The 18,553-nt window shown below is 39.6% G+C and overlaps 1 protein-coding gene across 23 annotated transcripts in view; it reads right to left on the reverse strand.

Annotated features, from left to right (window-relative positions):
* Window positions 1-18,553, reverse strand: part of ADGRL2 (adhesion G protein-coupled receptor L2) — a 621,134-nt gene that overhangs the window by 491,914 nt on the left and 110,667 nt on the right. For all 23 annotated transcript variants that reach the window (XM_053893337.1, XM_053893361.1, XM_053893366.1 and 20 more), the window contains exon 3: window positions 2,214-2,282. The gene's annotated coding sequence lies outside the window, so the exon portion shown is untranslated. The remainder of the gene's footprint in view (window positions 1-2,213; window positions 2,283-18,553) is intronic.

Below are 18,553 nucleotides of genomic sequence, written 5' to 3' on the forward strand. Positions count from 1 at the left end.
TAATATTTGCATGATACTATTCAAGATTATTTTAGGACAATGGTATTTGTGTGATTATTATTCAAGACTATATTATGATCTACTATATTTAAAGGATATACTTTGAAAATTGGAAAATGAGAGAAATATTCACACAAACATGTGAGTAAAAATTGTGATGGGGAATGGTATTTATTATTTTTATAAGAAATTTTCTCTTCCAATAAACAACTTATTATTAACACCTGTTCTTTAAAAGATACGACATTATTTCCACTTTGCCAAATATTGCCCATTTGAATGATTGTAACACTGTATCACTGTTAACTAAATATTATAACAGTATGGTTAATTAAAAAAAGATTCTAACTTCAGTTTATTTCTTACGTCTTACTCAAGTTAATAGTCTTTAAATGGCTCAGCAGATAACTAGTTTAAAACTTATACTTGCCGTTTTCTGCATTTGGTTATTAAAATAAAAATCTAGCCATAATCAATGATGTCATTTGTAAGAAATATCTAAATCGGGTAAAATAAACCATATCTATACATGTCTTAAAGGATCAGTTTCATGTATTTTTATTTTTAAAGTTAATGTTAGAAATCAAATCGTGATCAGTTGCATTTTGGAGATGAGAAAACTAGGTCAGAGAGCAGTTAATGACCCAGAATTAAACCTAGGTGTTCCAAGGATCTATAGACCATACAGTGGTGTTATTTATTTTCTTTTCTCTGTTGCATTCCTTTCAGTCCTGAAACAGAGGGATGGGAGATTTGAGAAATACGCTTTTGCTAATGGAGGAAGGAGAAATCCAATGACTTGTTCTGACCAGCTAGCGGGATGGTAATGTTTATTAGAAGAGAAGGATGGATACCAGTGGAAACACAGACTACTGGCAAATCTACTGGAGAGATGAAGTCATTAGCCATATATAGGCTCATTAAGCTCTAATGGTGATCATAATCATCCTTTCGTGATTTGGAAGAACCGTGCCTCCCTCCATCCCTTTGAAAGGCTTTTTGTTTTGTAGATCCCTTTTTATTCTGCTTCCTGAAACTCGATGCCAATTGATGTTTGCATGTTTCTGAAATGGCCCTGAGTCTTCTAATTGATTCTCCCACTACACTGTGCTGCTGAGCTGGCAGGCACCCCGCTTTCAGGTCACTTTAGACGTCACACCACCTAGGGCTAGCCAGGGACCCATTCAAAGGGCAATGGGATGCCAATTATTTCCCTTCCTGGCATTTACATGAAAGGTATAATATATCTCCTTTAGGAGGAAGGCTGCTAAGAGGGAATTGGGAGTTTGCTTCCCTTAATAATTCCCCCAACCACCAAGTTTCTGGACTAAAGGTAAATTGAGAACCTGAAACAAAGTGAGGAGGTAGAATGAAAGCCCTTTAGTTAATCAGTGAATTTAGTGTTTTCTAGGTACTAGGCAATACTTGAAGTGCTTTGCATCTGCCCATCTGTTTATATACTATGCCACAGCCCTTGCAAGTGAGTACTATTATTTCTCCCACTTTATAGATGAGAAAATTGAAGGCCACGGTGTCATTGCTGGCAAATTTGAATTTAGGTAGGCTCTGAAGCCTAGGCTTTTCACCATTTTGCTATAGGGGATGTCAAAGATCCTGTATGTACCTTCGCATAGATTGGCAGCCTCTAGAAATAAATAATTATTTTAACAAGCAGGAAAGCAAATGATGACTGTGGTTTAGAGAAACAGAAAAACGAGGCCATCGTCTCTCAGTTCCTGTGCCGCACACTTCCTCATCCGACGTCACTTGCAGCAGAGGTAGCCTTCATGGGATGTTTTGTACCTCCTCCTACCTCCACAACAGAATGCATCCTATTAACTTTGGGCTTGGTGTGTGACAATAAAGGCTTTAATCGCTCCACTTGACAGTGGGATTTGTGATGTGCTGGCATGCCCCAGGGCAGGAGCCTCCTAAGATCACAAGAATAGTTACTTGAAAAAATCGAGGTAGGTAGCCAGCCTTATGCAACATACAACAGATAATATGATTCTGAAGACAGCCAACCCACAGATGCAGCTTATTGTTCCCACAGCGCCACCCAGGATCATGATTCTGCCTTCTACTAAAGGACCACCCAGCATCTTAACTTAGCAAGTCTCCAGCAGACAAATGAAGAACAACACGTTTCCACAGTGCTGGAATTCATTCCGTAATTGAATCCATTATGTTATATTTTGAAAGTAATCATTTACCTTATGAATCTATGTGGGTTCCATCGTCTTCAGAACGAGTTGTGTGGTTTAGGGTGAGTTGTCTGAGTCCTAAAAGGAAGACAAACAAACCCAGAGTTCAAATTCAGCATGAAAAGAATATCAATAAGATTGTAGATAAATTCTCAATGTACGTTAAATATTGTTTTGAGTTAGATGCAAATTACAAAGGTATTTACTAGTTTGGAGTTTCAGAGAAAATAGAATTTGGATGCCATGGAATATCTTCTGTGTTTGTTACCCCTGTGCTTTAAGAACCAGCTCAGACTAGGGGTACCTGGGTGGCTCCCTCGGTTAAGTGCCACTTAGGCTCAGGTCATGATCTCGAGGTTCATGAGTTCCAGCCCCCACATCGGGCTCTGTGCTGACAGCTCAGAGCCTGGAGCCTGCTTCAGATTCTCCCTCTCTCTCTGCTCTCCCCTGTCTCTGCTCCTTCCCCACTCGTGCTCTGTCTCTCTCTGTCTCTCAAAAATAAACATTAAACAAACAAACAAAAAAGAACCAGCTCAGACCAAAAAAAGTGAAAGGGTCTAAAATGTTCCTGAAATGAAGCAGTGTATCTGAACCCAGGAGGGAGGAGCAGGCTGCCCCCCACCTGGGGACACGGGTTAATAAAAAGATCAATTGCACTCTTATCTTGTTAGTCATTAGACAGCCCATTGATGCCACCTGCTTACTTTAAATGTGAAAGTACGGCCCAGCCATTGGAAAGCTGCCACCATCACTTGGGAACCCCCTTTCTTTCTGCTGTGGCGATAGAAGGGAAAAGGCCAAAGCCGGACCCTTAGAAGCTGAGCATCTGTTCCTTCGGTAAGCACAGATGTGAGAGCAAATCTGAAAGCAAGTCTTTACCCAGGGAAGGGAGGGTGTGTGGTTTTTCTCTTCAATGATTATAGCACGGTATGAGGAGGTCATAAAGTTAATATTAATGTGAATGCAAGAAACATTTTAAATGTAAAAACTAAAATGGCTCAGAGGAATTTTCTTCTTTCTTTGGGTAATTGTATCCCTCAGATCTGATGTGGCCATAGCTTAAAAACACACAGATTACACAAACTTTTTGTTTGCTTTAATGTTCTTTAGGGATCGCTGCCTCTTTTTCAGCTGTCAATGATTCTTTCCCAAAAGCAGAAGGAAAGATTGACCTGTCTCACTTTTGTATCCATTGACAATGATTCAAGTTTCAAAAGAAACGTTATACATTTCCTAAAGCAAAGAAAGTGCCTACTTACCATTGGTAGACAGGGAAGAAACTTTAATTTTTTATATTGGTAATCAGAAGCCAGTGTCTACCTCTCTCGGCTTCTGCAAACAGCAGCCATAAAGGGGCTTCTGTTTTCTCACCCCCTGACACTACATTTAAGCAGACGTCATTCGCATGATGGGCGGACTCCAGACTTCCACCTTCGTAGCAGATAAGTCAGTATTCATTTCTCTCTTCATAAAATGAGTAGATTTAATTTACCTTGTATATATTTGATGGAATGCGTGTTTATTATTTATCGATTATTACTACTCAAGCAGTTAGTATTTCTTTTGCTACCAGTAATCGCTTTCTCTCTCTGTTGGACATTCCAATTCCAGTCAAAACCATTTTGCAAGTAGAGAAACAGTGCGAAGTAGCAGTAAGCTACAATTTCTCGAAGCACTGAGATGGTAAAGCCAACTCGTGGCCTGTTAATCACTACTTTCTCTTATGCTCACTTCAGTCTCTAACAGTCAGGCTTACTATATGTAGGCTCTGAGTACTTAAAATTCATTCCCAATCAAGCAGTATGTAGATGGATGGATTTTCCATCAAGTGAGTCATACCCACAAGAGACAATCAAGCAGTGTCTCTGGCCTAAAGCCGACATAGTTTAATCAAGGGAATGGACTAAGAAATGACGGCCTATTAAAAAAGTATTATTTGGTGAATTTTAAAACAATAGAATTCCAAGATGGGCTGACTGTCATACATTTTGGAGGCTAGACAAGTTATTACTTGTTGCCTGAATATAAAGGATTTATAATTATATCACTCATATCCTTGATGGAAGTATGTTGTGAAGAATATGGCTCTTTTATAGTTTGGCATGTACAAATTACTAGTAAGAGAGCAAGAAACTAAGTTTTTGGAGACCAGTAATTTCTAGTTTTTCAGCAAACTCTAAGTTTGTTGTGAAATGGGGCAGGATTTTTTTGTTTGTGAATACAGAGGCTTTGATCAGACTGTTAGAGTGAGGCTGCAAAACTTGACCTTAAAATGGTTGATGAAAAATGGACATACATCCCTTTTCCATGTGATCTTGCATCAAAATGACAGTCCTGGGATGCAGTTCAACCAGGTCTAATACTGAATTTAGCACCATGTTTTATGATGAGGGTCCAACATAACCATAAGGGTTCAATGATGAGTGACGAAGGAAAGTTTGCCAGATAGACTCATCCCAGGTTTCACACTGCCCTTGGTGAAGTCCACTTACAGATGGACATAATATCTTAGATTGTAGTTGAAAAAGCTAAGGGAATAAAGTAGCACTTGAGGTTTTTTCTTGCCAATTTCTTCATCTCATGGTTAACTAATAGATATGAGATTAACACAGAAATAATGGGCATCTCATTATGTAATTTTGTAAAAAAGGAATATTTTCATCTGTAATAAGGAAGCTCATTTTAGGGGCCCCTGGCTGGATCAGTCAGTGAGCATGTGACTCTTGATCTCAGGGTTGTGAGTTCAAGCCTCACACTGGGTGTGGGAGATTACTTACAAATAAAATCTTTAAAAGAAAAAAGAAGCTCATTTTGTAGGATGAATTAATATTGGCTATCAGACTACGCTGCTATCTTTAAGAGATCAAAGGTAACTGAGTAATTTTTGACATCTGTAATAATGAGTATAGCTTTTGAACTGATAGCCAGACTCTTTAAAAAAAATTTTTTTTTTAATGTTTATTTATTTTTTAGAGGGAGGGAGTGACAGAGTGAGAGCAGGGGAGGGGCAGAGAGAGAGGGAGACACAGTATCTGAAGCAGGCTCCAGGACCTGAGCTGTCAGCACAGAGCCCAATGCGGGGTTCGAACCCACGAGCTGTGAGATCATGACCTGAGCCGAAGTCGGACACTTAACCGACTGAGACACCCAGGCACCCCAAGACTCTAATTTTTTTAATAGGCATTTATAATTGAAAATGCAGGTTCAAAAAATTTTCAATTATTTCTTGACAGTTTAGGCACATGGTTTAAAGATTCAATGCATGCCATATCAGATCATTTAGAACATTACAGGAATATAATTAATTTTTATATATGTCTTTTACATGCAGAACATACGTACTAACTTTGTGAACAAACCTAATGAGGGCAGCATTAACCAAATGTAGTCAAACGTACAAAATAAGCTATTTTTGCTAAACTTTGAGATTGCCTTATTTATCAGAATGGGACTTGCTAGTCACCTTTGAATACAACCTTTATTATCGTTGTTGAATAAAAACTTCTCTCTTCCTTGAAAAGAGTTACTCCTTGTGTCATTTCTTCAAACTTTGAAGTCGGTTTCTTGGGGAAATTTTCCGATATGAAAACAATAGGATCTAAAGAACTCAGATGTCTGAGCAACGTTTAGTCTTGATGTGCTGGTGATATCAATATTTAAAAATGCAAGGCCAGGACTTTAACAATCAATTTAGAATGAGTATTGTTTAAACCATAACTTAGGGGAAAATCTATGAGATTCAAGAAAAAATAAATTCCAAGTGATATGAAAGCAACATTTTAATCATCAAGATGCAAATGAAGAAGCTATAATTATGAGTATATACTGAGAAAAGAGTACATAATTCAATACGGAAAAAAAAGCTCAAGAATGAAAAGAAGCCAGCTTAGAGAAAAAGTGCATCCAGTGATATGTCATCTCGAGAAAAAAGGCAAAGTGAAATGAATTTAAGTAAAACAGAGGAGAATTCTGGTATCATCTTATATTATCTTTCATATCTAAGACAGACAAAATTATTTTGAAAAGTTTGGAGGGAACTCCGCAGGCTTAATATTCTGTTATTGAAAGAGGTACATCTCTTCTCCGCGGTTCATGCTGGAACGACGATGATAAACTCTTCACTGAACCTTCTGTTTCAGAAGCAAGTGTAATCATCAGGGAAAGATTAACTTTTCTCCTTTCTCTGTTGCCCTGCATGATACAGGCTGAGGAGGCTTTTGAAGTCACAACTAATATTATCATTTCCCTAATTAAAACAACAACAACTCGGAAGAGTCTGAGTGCAATGGAGCTTTCACAGAGGCGAGCCTGGCCTCTTAATTGGAGCCTCATATTCCAGGATGGGGACATTAGACAGTAGGCAATCAATTGGGAAGGGCTGAGGATGTTTGAGCAAGAGAGTGAATTAACCAGAAATCCAATTTAAGTAGATGAAGTGTGTGTACTATAGATCAAAGCAAGGACAGAAAACAGATTTATTCAATAATTAACCCAACAAATAGTTTTAGCAGTATTTAACATTTAATGGTACTATTTGAATAATAACTTTCAATGTTAATAATATGGTATGTTCATACTGTGATAATATTTAATAATAGTAGCACTAAGTAAATAGTTCTTTCCGGTGTTATTAGGTACTGAGGATACAGACGTGAACTAGTTGGCCAAGGTCTCTGCTTTCACAGACGGAAGACAGGCATAAAATATCACATAATTGAGAGAGAAGTGGGGAGGGAGGGAGAGGAACATGTGTTTTGAGAGTGTCTAATTCTGGAGGAATGCTCTTGTTATGTTAAGCTGAGTCTAAGGCTATGAAGATTGGATAGTAGGCTATTGTTATAGTCCAGACAAGAAAGAGATTAATGAGAACCTAGACTAGGTGGGAGCAAGGGGAATTAAAAGGAAGAAAAAAGATGCAAGAGGTATTTCAGAGACAATCAATAGAAACTGGCAACTGCTGAGATGTGCAGTACAGGAGAGAGGAGAGACATAGATGAATTAGAAACTTGGAGCCTCACTGAAGAAATCGGGTTGCTATGAACAGATCCACAGATGTCAAAAGGCCGAACTAGTCTGATGGGGTAATGATGGATCCGGGTGTGGTATATTGTGTTTTCTGTGTCAGAAAGTCTCATGGAGGTGACAGTACGTAGCTGGAACTGTAAGATTATAAATTAGGGGAGAAACGAAGAGAGAGTTGGGTGTCATTCTGATGGACAGTTAAAGCTGTGGGGTGGGGCCTCCGTAGAACTGGGGGTTCTGGGAAATGATGCAATTGGGGGAAAGGAAAGAGGTAAGGTGAGTAGAAATAAGATCAGACAGTTAAAATACCGATTCCCACGCCATCAACACTGAGCACTTTACAGGGGTCAATTCACTTCATTTTCACAACAACCCCTAGAGAGCAGATTTTGTTATTAACGCCGTTTCATAAGTTAGGAGAGGGAGCTACAGAGAGGTCGCTGAGGCCACACAGCTCATAAGAGTTAGAGTTTTGGAGCCCCTGTCCTTAACACTGTGCTGGAGCTTCTTAGGTGGAATAAGTGATTTTGAAAAGAGGGTTCCTCTTTACTAGAACAGGTATCCTACAGATTAAATTTAAGTGGTTAGGGGGCGCCTGGGTGGTTCAGTCGGTTGAGTGTCCGACTTCAGCTCAAGTCACGATCTCGCGGTTCGTGAGTTCCAGCCCTGCGTCAGGCTCTGTGCTGACGGCTCAGAGCCTGGAGCCTGCTTCGGGTTCTGTGTCTCCCTCTCTCTCTGCCCTGCCCCCACTTGTGCTCTGTCTCTCAAAAGTAAATAAATGTAAAAAAAAAAATTAAGAAAAAATTTAAGTGGTTAGGTTACCAAAGTGTAGAGCTGCACCTGAGAGTTAAAGCAACGTGCATGACAAACACGGGCAAAAGAGGGGGCTTTGGTAGGAAACAAATGACTATGTGCAAAATAGTTCTGTTACACTTTTGACAGGTGCTGTGAGGACAAGTTCAGGCTTCTATGAAAGTCTATCCTAAGGGGTCCTAACCTGTTTTGTGGGAGGTACAGGGGATTGCTATCATGGAAGTCTACCTTGAGAAAGTGCCATTTAAACTGAGACATACATCATGGGTAGGAGAGGAAAGAGAAGGGCATTCCAGATGTGAGGGCCTTGAGACAGGAGGAGTGTTTAGGATTTGAGGAGTAAAGAAATCTGGGGCAAAGATAAGGGAAAGGAGGCCCTGAGGATTCTGGACTTTATCCTAAGAGTTATGGGAAGCTATTGACGGATATTAAGCAGGAGAGTGACAAATTAAGGCTCAGAGAATTTAAGTAAACTGCCTGAGATCATACAGCTGCTAATTGAGCCCAAAGGAAACCCAGATCATCCCAGCTCCAAGGTCCTCCTCCTCACAAAACTGTATTACTGTCCAGGGCTGGACGGCAAAATGCTTAACAACCAACTCTCTGGGGGAAAAGCAATGATTTGCAGCATTTTTTGATATTAGTGGTATAATTACCATCACAGATTTTAAGCTACTCATGTGTCCCAAGTTACCGGCAGAATTGGAAAGAGATGCTCCCTATCACACCAGGATATGATATTTTTAACATTCAAATGCAAGAAGCAGAAATACCCTCAAGAACACAGAAAACAGTACAGTGTACTACAATAATTAGGAAGTGATGAGTTCTGTGTATTTATTGACTTCGTTTTTAGTACAATGTACTTAAATCAAAATTTATACAATTAATTTTTAATAGTGGCCTTCTGGGGGAACAGACAGCCTGCCAAATTCCTGAAGCTTTAATAATAGGATCTCCTGAGCAGGTACAAGCTGGCAGCCCCTCAAAGATCCATGTCTTGGGTGCAAATTTTTATTTTCTTACTTCTGTTTTGGGAGATGGCTCCTGGAATCTTAGAAAAAATGTCACTCATGTCTTTGCATTTATCTCATTGTGTGGATCATGGAGCATATTCAATGAGAAGAAGACATTTTTTCCCCAAAAAAGAGTAGAAGAAGGGCACTGAGGGGAGGCAGAGCTGTGCAATGTCCTCCGTGAGGACATCAGGTGACTAAGAGCAAACATTTCTGGCTGACTTCTCACTTTCACTCTCCAACAGCCAGAGAGAAAGCCTCTGGTTTCAAATACAAATTTATAACTGTTGCATTTAAGCTAAACTTACATTCTCTGTATCCATTATCATTCAGTCCTATTATTGTCATGCAACCTCCTCTTTAGGAAAACCACTGGACCCTAAAATAAAATGTTCAGAAACATGCGAATGAAAATGGTTTAAACTCTCAGACTTTGGCAGTGTTACTTGAGTTGCTGTGGCCTCAGAAGGGACAATCATAATATTTTTCTGGCTGTCTTGTCTTGATTTATAATTTGAATCTCCATAAATGATAATAGAGAGGGCAATTATCAAAGAAATGGAAAGGGCAATTATCATTAAATTGAAAACACATCACACATCCAGCAGGATGAATGACTGAGCTAAAAACAGATTTTGTGGATCTTGCAACTGTTCCAAAAGAACTTAATGGAAGCAACTTCATCTCCCCACCTCCTCCAATTAACCAGATGACTTTGGATATATTTTCCTTTTTTTTCTTTTTTTCCCTTGGATGATAACACAAGGCCTGTTAAACTAATCTGCCTGAATACTGACACTACTTAGGAGATGTAAATTTATGAGAATAAACCAGTTGCTGTTTGCCTAGTGTGAAAAAAAGCTTTCCTTTTTTTTTGTAAAAACAGTAGAGAAAAATTAGTTCCCTTGTTTGTACATTTGTGTGAGGATACCCATCTCATCTGCTCTGAACTCTTGCAATGAATCTTTTTCAGTGAGGCAGCATGGTGTTGTGTTCATGAGGTTAAATAATAGACGAGACACTGAAATTTCCCTAAAGGGCTTTTGTCTTGGTTGGATAAATTGGACAGGGTGTAATCCAAAGTATAGGTTATTAGTTATCGTTACTATAAATATGGAAGTAAGAGGTAAATGTTTATGAATGCCCTTTATGGAAAATTCTTACCATTTGGATTTACTGTTTTAAAGAGTAGAATTCTAGGCATTCTCTGGAAGGGGTGAAATGTGGAAGGGGATAAAAACAAAATACAAAAATTGCCTTCGTCGGCATATCTGTATAGTAAAAATTGTGGTGGTATGAATGTCAATATTTGCCTATATGAAGCCTTATATAATCGGATCCAATCAGATCTTGATAGAGAATAACTAGGGTTCCCCCTTTTGTATTAAGTTCTGGCATACTTATCTTTGTAATATATGGGTCATGAAGAAACCAAATATGGAACGATGGAAACGCTAGGATGAATTTATGTTTCTTTCATCTGGGTTTCTACTTTCCCCGTATTGGTGTTTGACAGAACCATTGGTCCTTGACCTGCCATTGGTTAATGCTTAACCACCATCAGGTATATTTACTTGAGAACAAAGAACCATAAGATGATACCAGCCCATGTGGCTATACTCTTAGTTACAGAGCTCAGACATTACGGTAATAGATGAAAACGAATATATAGTTCTAAAGAAAGATGGAAAGAAAACTAAACTAAAACCTGTTATTTGTCAGATACGTTAAATACATGTAATTTTAACGTTGCCACTCTCTGGTTGCACCAAACCTGTCAGTGAGTCCTGTATTTGTACATCCCTCCCCTGTCCAAACAAAAAGAAATCGATTAGCTTTTACTGTGCTATCCTGTGACATTTGTAAGTACCTTCCCCTTCACGTTGGAGGACCTCGCTGTGCCTGCTATGTGCACGCTCTGATGTCTTGTTGTGTTGCTTGGGGAACAGAATATATGCTGTCCTGTCTAGCTGCCAGCCATATACAACATCAGTGCTGAATATTTTCCTTTTAAATACGTATGATTCTCTGCCAAGGCTTTTTTTTTTCTAGCTTCTACCTTTCACATATTCTAGAGCAGTTTGTGCAATGTTAGAAATATTTGAGAGCTCTCCCAAAACAATAAAACAGAAAAAAAATGTGTCCAGTTTACTCACTATGAGTTTACATAAAAATGTGTGTATATCCATAAACTGCCCATCTTGAGTTGATTTCGTGTGTGTGTGTGTGTGTGTGTGTGTGTGTGTTTGTGTGTTGAGGAAAGAAAATTGTTACATTCATCAGTTTATCTTGGTCAGTACATTTATTTTTAAATACTAAGTACACGAAAAAACAGGAAGTGGTTTCCTTTTCAAAATTACCCCAAAGTTCTGAGCACTTTGAATTTGTTGAACTCTAAACCCACCCCATCTGTTGATAAAGTAATCGACTTTTGGACATTCTCACGAAGGGTCTGGGGTGGGGAATCCCCCTTGAATTCTAGGAAGTTGTTCTTTGGACATGATATTTACTTCCTTTGAGGTCACAATTTTTCTTGATAAATGTAAATATTTAAATATTTATTTGTAACATGGTTGTTAAACTTATTCAATATCCTGTTTCAATTCCTGTGTCAAATACTGGTGGAGTAGAAAGGTCAATTTATGGATCCATATGGTCACAGAGTAAATACTGAATTAGTAAGAAGTGAACTTAATATTATTTTAATATTTTAAAATGTGTCCAGAACATAAGAGGAGTTTTTGAAACAAAGAAATTGAAAAGCCATCCACTCCAAGGTAGAGTATATTAATAGTCATATCAATAGCTTCTTTATCATTAATATGTTTGGGAATTGGTACACGTTTATCAACTGTGTCCAGACCTTTTGTTGAAATCTTTTGTGGACTGAATTTAATTGTCATAGGAACCCCATGAGGTATGCCTCGTTGCCTGACTTCACAGATTTTGCAACTCAGAGAAGTTTAAAAAAAACCTTTTCGTGTCAGTAAGCAAGCAAACAGCAAAGCAGGGCCTTAAACCCGGACCTGTCAGATTCTAAGGCCTGTGAATAGCAAAAGGCAGTTTTCAAATTGTGCCTAATGTCAACTATTCTGGAGGTAAAGTAGGACTTGTTCATATGGTTGTGCTTCTTAAGAGAGTTACAGTTAAAAGCTTCTCCAGATAACAGATGATATCCCAATTTTTAAAACATGTAAATAAATCAGAATGTCAGTTCTCTCTGGGTCTCTCTGCTCACACTATTCCCCCAACCCCAATCACAGTCCCATTTTCCACAGCCAAACATCCAAGTTCTATATTCACTAGGGGTTCATTCACTTATTCAGTCAACAAATATTCGTGGTACTCTCATTATATACCAGACATTTTTCCAAGCCCTGAAGAAAAAAAAAAAGTCCCTATGGTTGTAAAGTTTATATTTTGGATAGGAGAGAGAAAATAAACACATGTGTACATATACAGAAACATAATGACAAGTAAGTTCAAATGGCAATAAATGCAAAGAAGAAGAATAAAAGGAACTTAGAGCATAATAAAAACTAGGTCAGGACCTAGAACATGATAAAAACCAACTTTTATTGAAAATATGTTACAAGTGTCAGACACTAGTCTAGACACATTACACAGGTCAATTGTTTAATCCTTACAAGACTCTATGTGGTGGATATTTTATCTGCGGTGGGTTGAAGATGGAGGCAAATTATCAACTACTCTTCAAACTGAGAGGCAGGGTTTAAGTTCTCTCCCTTTGAATCTGAGCTGACTTGCTCAGTGACTTGCTTGATGAATAAAATGAGGCAGAAGAGACAACGGACTAGGTCTGGACTTCTGCCTTGCTCCTTTGAAGCCTCGAGCTGCCATGTTAAGAAGTCAGACTAGGGCCTCCATGCTGTGAGAAAGCCTGAGGGGTCAGGTGTGAAGTGATCCTCAAGGGAACCAGCCTACAATGTGAACGAAGCATGTTGGATGGCCAGCCCCATCAAGGCTACTATTCAGCTGGGACCCGACCCCACCAGAATGACAAACCCCAAATGGGAACCACCCAATGGGGCCTAGTCATTCACAGAAAAGTGAAAGATAATAATAAAGAGTTGGTTTAAACCATTAAGTTTTGGGATATTTTGTTATGCAGCAATGGATAATTGGAACAATTATAATCTTCCTTTTATACAGGAGAAAAGCAGGGGAAAGAAAGGCTGAGTGATTTGCTTGCCAAATGGTAGAATCTGGATTCAAACCCTTTCAGGCTTACCCCCCGGGCACCGCTCTACCCCTGGAGGGAAATCAGCATTCTCAGCGTGCCTGTGACTCAAGTCGGTAGTTACCATCTACTTTACATTTCATTTTCGCCATTGAATCACAATGGTTAAGACTCAGAGCACACTGCCATTGGAATATGATTGCTCTGGACAGCCGCTGGGGTGCTTTTGCAAAGAGACCTTGTGGTGTCCTTGACCCGGAAGTATTATGTGGTCCAAGACCTTTTGTGGATTGGAATCTTAAGAAAAATAAGGAGAATATGGAGGAGATTGACCTGTGCTAATCTATAATCCTTTCATTGTGTTGTAAAATTATGGGAATTATTTGAGTGAAATAGGAAATCGCACGGCATTTTGATTAAAGAAAAGGAGCATGAAGTAATTTTGTTAAAATAAAGGGCAAGTAATTGTCACCAAATCAGGTATCTTGGCATACAAATATGTTACATCCCTTGTCTAATACACAGAACTGATATTTGGATGGAAAAGAAGTTACCGGATGTCTGTAGCATGATAGCATTAACCGGCGAGCGAGTGTCTGAGCCAGACGTTCCTTCCTCAGCAAGGAAGGACAGATAAAACAGTACAATGTTTCCAAGCAAGCTACTGTACATATTTCCAAAGATGTTTTTCCTTAGAGCATTTACAGTTTAGTTTAGCTGTTTCCATTCTGAAGACTTTGAATACACAACAATAGAACAGCTCATGCTAGCTCAAAGGAAAGAACTTCATAGGTGCTGCACATTTACCTCGAGCCTTCCAGGGGAAACTCCTGGTGCTCTTGATACTTTCCTGTCAGACTATTATACAATCCAGTGCCTTTTCCAAGCAGGAAATATGATGTTCCAAAGACAACTTGACCTCCTGTTTGAAAATGGTGGGGGTGGGGGGTGCGTGAGGTGGGGAGACAAACCAGGCATAGTCTAAGTATACTTAATTCACAGACCCACTCACAAATACAAACAAGTTAATTTTGTTAAGAACACAAGATAACTTTTCACTCAAGACAAAATCCCAATCATTTATTCTCCTCTGGAGTACTTCTCATGCATCCTTGAGTTTTTAAAAGTTCAAGTGTTGCATAAAAAATCAACATAATTACAGAAAGCAGTCCTTAAACAAGAATATCCTGTTTTGTTTCCTGCATACTCACTGGGGTGGCGCATCTGAATCCTTGACAACATCCAACTCCAAGAAGAAAACATCAAGACTGCTTGCTGATCTTGGTTTTTACATAGAGCTCCTCAGCAGTAGGGCTATTGGCCCCAATGTGTAAGCCGACAATCACCCTATTGTTTACTTTCCAGTCAGAAAAGCTATGCTGCTTTTCTTCACTCTGTATGGTCTCTATAATCCTAACAGTCATGTTCACTCAGCAGTAAGCCCGAATATATGTTTCCCAGAGGAGTTTCAAATACATGAGATAGATTAGCATCTCTGTGGCTTGATGCAATCTGTGACAGATTCGACAGTAATAAACATTTTAAAGTGTGGTCAGTACTAAATTATTTGCCGAAGAACAATTTTGTTCCTGAGGTAGACAAAAATTAGCAATAACTTTTGGGGCAGTAAATACATCGGCCGAGGGATAATACAACACCCTCAACCTCTTGCCCTCTCGGCATTTCATTCTGTGCAAAGGGAGGATAAAAAGCCCAATTGTGTGCTGATGAATTAGAAAACTTCATGAACATTCAAGAAAGACACATGCCACTACAAATTAACCATTGGCAGGGCAAGGTATTCATCCTTTCTGTCAGATTCTGTGGGAAGTATGCCTTATTAGCATGGAAACCCAAAGAAGTAATAGATCAGCCCATGTTCACTTATCCTGCACAAAGAAGAGGCGATCTCAGTTCTGGAAAAATAAATAGCGTGGATCTTTCTACCCCCATTTCAATCCTAAAATTGAAAATCACTAAATGAAATCCCACTTCCCTTCAGCTTCCAGTGTGTGTCCGTGCTTACAATGGAACTCGGTTTTGCATTTTAAATCAGTTCCATCATCACCCTGAAAGTGATCACAGGGCTGCTAAGTCTCTGTCTCCCGCTTCCACCCCCACCGCCCTTTGCAACTTTGAATTTGAATGGGACCAGAAGATTCTCCGGGGGTCATGTTTGTGGCCCCTGAGAAGCAGTCTCTCTACTGCTTTCAGCTGATTTCCTGGCATGTTTCGTGGGGATTTGTGGTGAGTGGCAGCTGTGGAATCACTTTTCATTCTGTCAGGTTGTGGTTAGGCTTAGTGGGGTTTCTTTGTTATACTGGCCACTACTAGTCATTTCCCTTGAAAATATCTGGTTTTCTCTTTTCCCTTTAAAGAAAAAAGAGGGGGTGGAAAAGTGGTTCCAAACTCTCCACCTTACCCCCAAAACACAATCACAAAACAAACATGGGTATCCCTTGGAAATCCTGGCCGGGGGGGATGGAGTAGGAGGAGAGGCCCAGATGTTCTGAACACCCCCATTTAATTTTGATGTCAGACAATCAAAGATCTTGGGAGGGCCCCATCTCCCGTACCTGTTCTGCTGACATGCTGTTTTATGAAAGAATCGGGCATAAATGTTACTACCGCTTTTTCATGTTAAAAACAAACTAAAATAAACCAAACATACACATTGTGAATTTTTGAATGTTTCTTTTTCTTTCAGAATAAGCCTGGAAAATAAGAAGTAAGTACGAATATTAGTTAAATACAACAAACACTAAGGAGCCCGTTAAGATGGAGTTTTCCATGGACACGGCGTGGGGGGAGGGGGGGGATTTGGCGCTTTAAGTCATGTCGTCTTAAGCCAGAGCTTAACAGAGTTTTGTATTTCATGAATCAGTTTGGGGGAAGGCAAGAAAAAGAGAATAACATAAGGTTGCCAACATTTGATATTGCCAAGTTAGGCTATTAAAAACAAAAGAAAACAAAACAACCATGCCCAACCAACATTGAAATCTTACATCACTTCTTTAAAGAAAGGACATGTTAACATCAGTGGGGGGTGGGAGGAAGGAGGAAAGCCATCATCGTAGAATAAATGCGAGACCGCCTTGACAAGAATGAAGCCTTGGCAGCTTTTACACCAACATGCCACAAAAGCCTTCAGAAACAGCCAGTTCTTGAAACATGCCAAGCCCCTTCCCACCTTCTTGCCTTCGCACCAGCCTTTCCTCTGCCTGGAAATCTATTCCCTGGGACATTGACGGAGCTCTCCACTCAAATGGAACCACAAGAGGAGGGCTTCTCTAACCACACTGTTTAAAGCCCCTCTCCCCAGACCCCGCGCAGACAAGCCCTCCTCCCGACTTCCATTCCTCTCTGTTTCATCGCTTTGCTTTCCATTTTTGTCTAGCATTTGTCACTACCTGGCCATATACTGGTTGCCTATTAGCGATCTCTCCCGTTAACAATATAAAATACCCCAGGTCATAGGCTTCAAATCATTTGTTCACCTCTTTTTCTCCACTTCCCAAAACACTGCCTGACACCTGTGAGACACTCAGTAGTTATTTGTCCCATTTATATGTGGGTATAATTTCACAGTCCTTATATTTCTCATATTAGAAAACATGTCTGCAGTGCTTGCACCAGTTGGTGTGTGGAAACCGTTGCTTCAAGAAAGAGATCGAAGGGTGCTTTAGGCATAGACTAGGGCGCAGCTGAAGAAGTACACATTTGATGAATGCGTTCTTTCCTGCAAATGATTTGAAAAGCAGGAGTGAGGGCTGTTCTTAGGACAGGCGACAAACTGATGGGAGGCTGAGACCATGTTCTGCTACTGATTTAGGGATAAGGAATATTCTTTAAGCAGATTTAGGCTGTATTTATACCCTCTTCTTCCCTAAATTATATTGTTTAGTCATGGCTCCTGAGCACCTCTTGGATTATGCATACAATTTTTTTTTTTTTAAACAAGAGAATGTTTACCAACACCCAGAGACTATTAGAGTGTAAATATCTGTGGGATTTAAAAAAAAAAGAAGAAGAAGAAGCAACAGTAGCATCCAGGTGACAGTGCATTTAGCTGTTATCTCTCACCATTATTCACCATGAAGCAGTGGAACCTGGAAGTCAGGTTCAGGGACAGGCCTTACTACCAAGAATAGTGGGTCATTGTAGAAAAAGCTGCTTTTGGAATGCATTATGGAGAATTCACAAATATAGATAGAAGGCTTCAAAAGTGTATTTTCTAAGTTTCCGTGCCTTCTGGGATCCTGGGTAGGTGGCTCAGATTTTTTTTTTTTTTTTGAAAAATATCGCTTAAGGGCATGTGGGGCTCATTTTTGTTATGCCCGAAGTTCTGAAACCTCCCACAAAAGACCACCAGAGTCGTAAGTCAAAGCCAAGTGGCAAGGGTCGTTTATTGCAGGTTTGAACTTGGACCTCTGCGCACTCGTTGCCAGTGACGCTGAGAGGCAAGGCCGACCGATAGGGACCAACACTCTTGATAAGAGTGTGGCTGACCGATCGGGACCAACACTCTTGAAAAGAGTGTGGCCCTAAACAGCTGGGGTACAGAGTTTTTAAAGCCGATCACATCGTTTTATCATTATCTGGGAACAGAACAGAGAAACAGTTGCCAGATGAGTCAGAAACAGTTATCGAATGAGGTGATTATTTTAGACTTTCTATTGCTAAGTTTCAACCAGTGGATCTCCTTGACCTTGTCTCTGATGCTCTTTTTGAGGTTTTGTTTCCTTCATTGGTAAAGCCTGATTCACAAGAGTATGAAGTATGATTTACAAGAGTAAAAGCAAGGTTGTTATCTTTTGACCTTCAGTGTCAGAACAAAGTTATCTTTCAAGCTAAGCGTTAGCCTTACAGTACAATTTAACCCTTACAATTTTGGCACACAGATTCCCGCCCCCCCGAAAAATAGACAACGAGTCCAAATGCACCTAATGCAAGTTTTGCACAGATTCTTTTTTTTTTTTTTTTTAATTTGTGTACAATATCTGCTCTTGGTGCCACACTCCTGAGTAGCAGTAACAGGTAGTAACACGATGATATACAAGTAAGTGGGATCCGGCAATTGGTGAAAGAGATGAGAGTGTAGAGTACATAACGTGAGTGTGTGTGTGCATGTGTGTTGGTGTTGTGTAGAGATGTGATAGCGTTAACATATATTGCTTATTATAATAATGATGGGATTAATGGAAAGTGGAAACGTGTTGATCTTTTGGAGTTCCCTTCATTCTCTCTGTCTTTCTCTCCGTGTCTCTCTTTCTTCCATGTTATGGAATGGGATGGAG

The sequence above is a fragment of the Panthera pardus genome, unplaced genomic scaffold (genome assembly GCF_024362965.1).
Source record: "Panthera pardus isolate Hobbes unplaced genomic scaffold, ASM2436296v1 HiC_scaffold_11, whole genome shotgun sequence".
In the NCBI taxonomy this organism is placed as follows: Eukaryota; Metazoa; Chordata; class Mammalia; order Carnivora; family Felidae; genus Panthera; species Panthera pardus.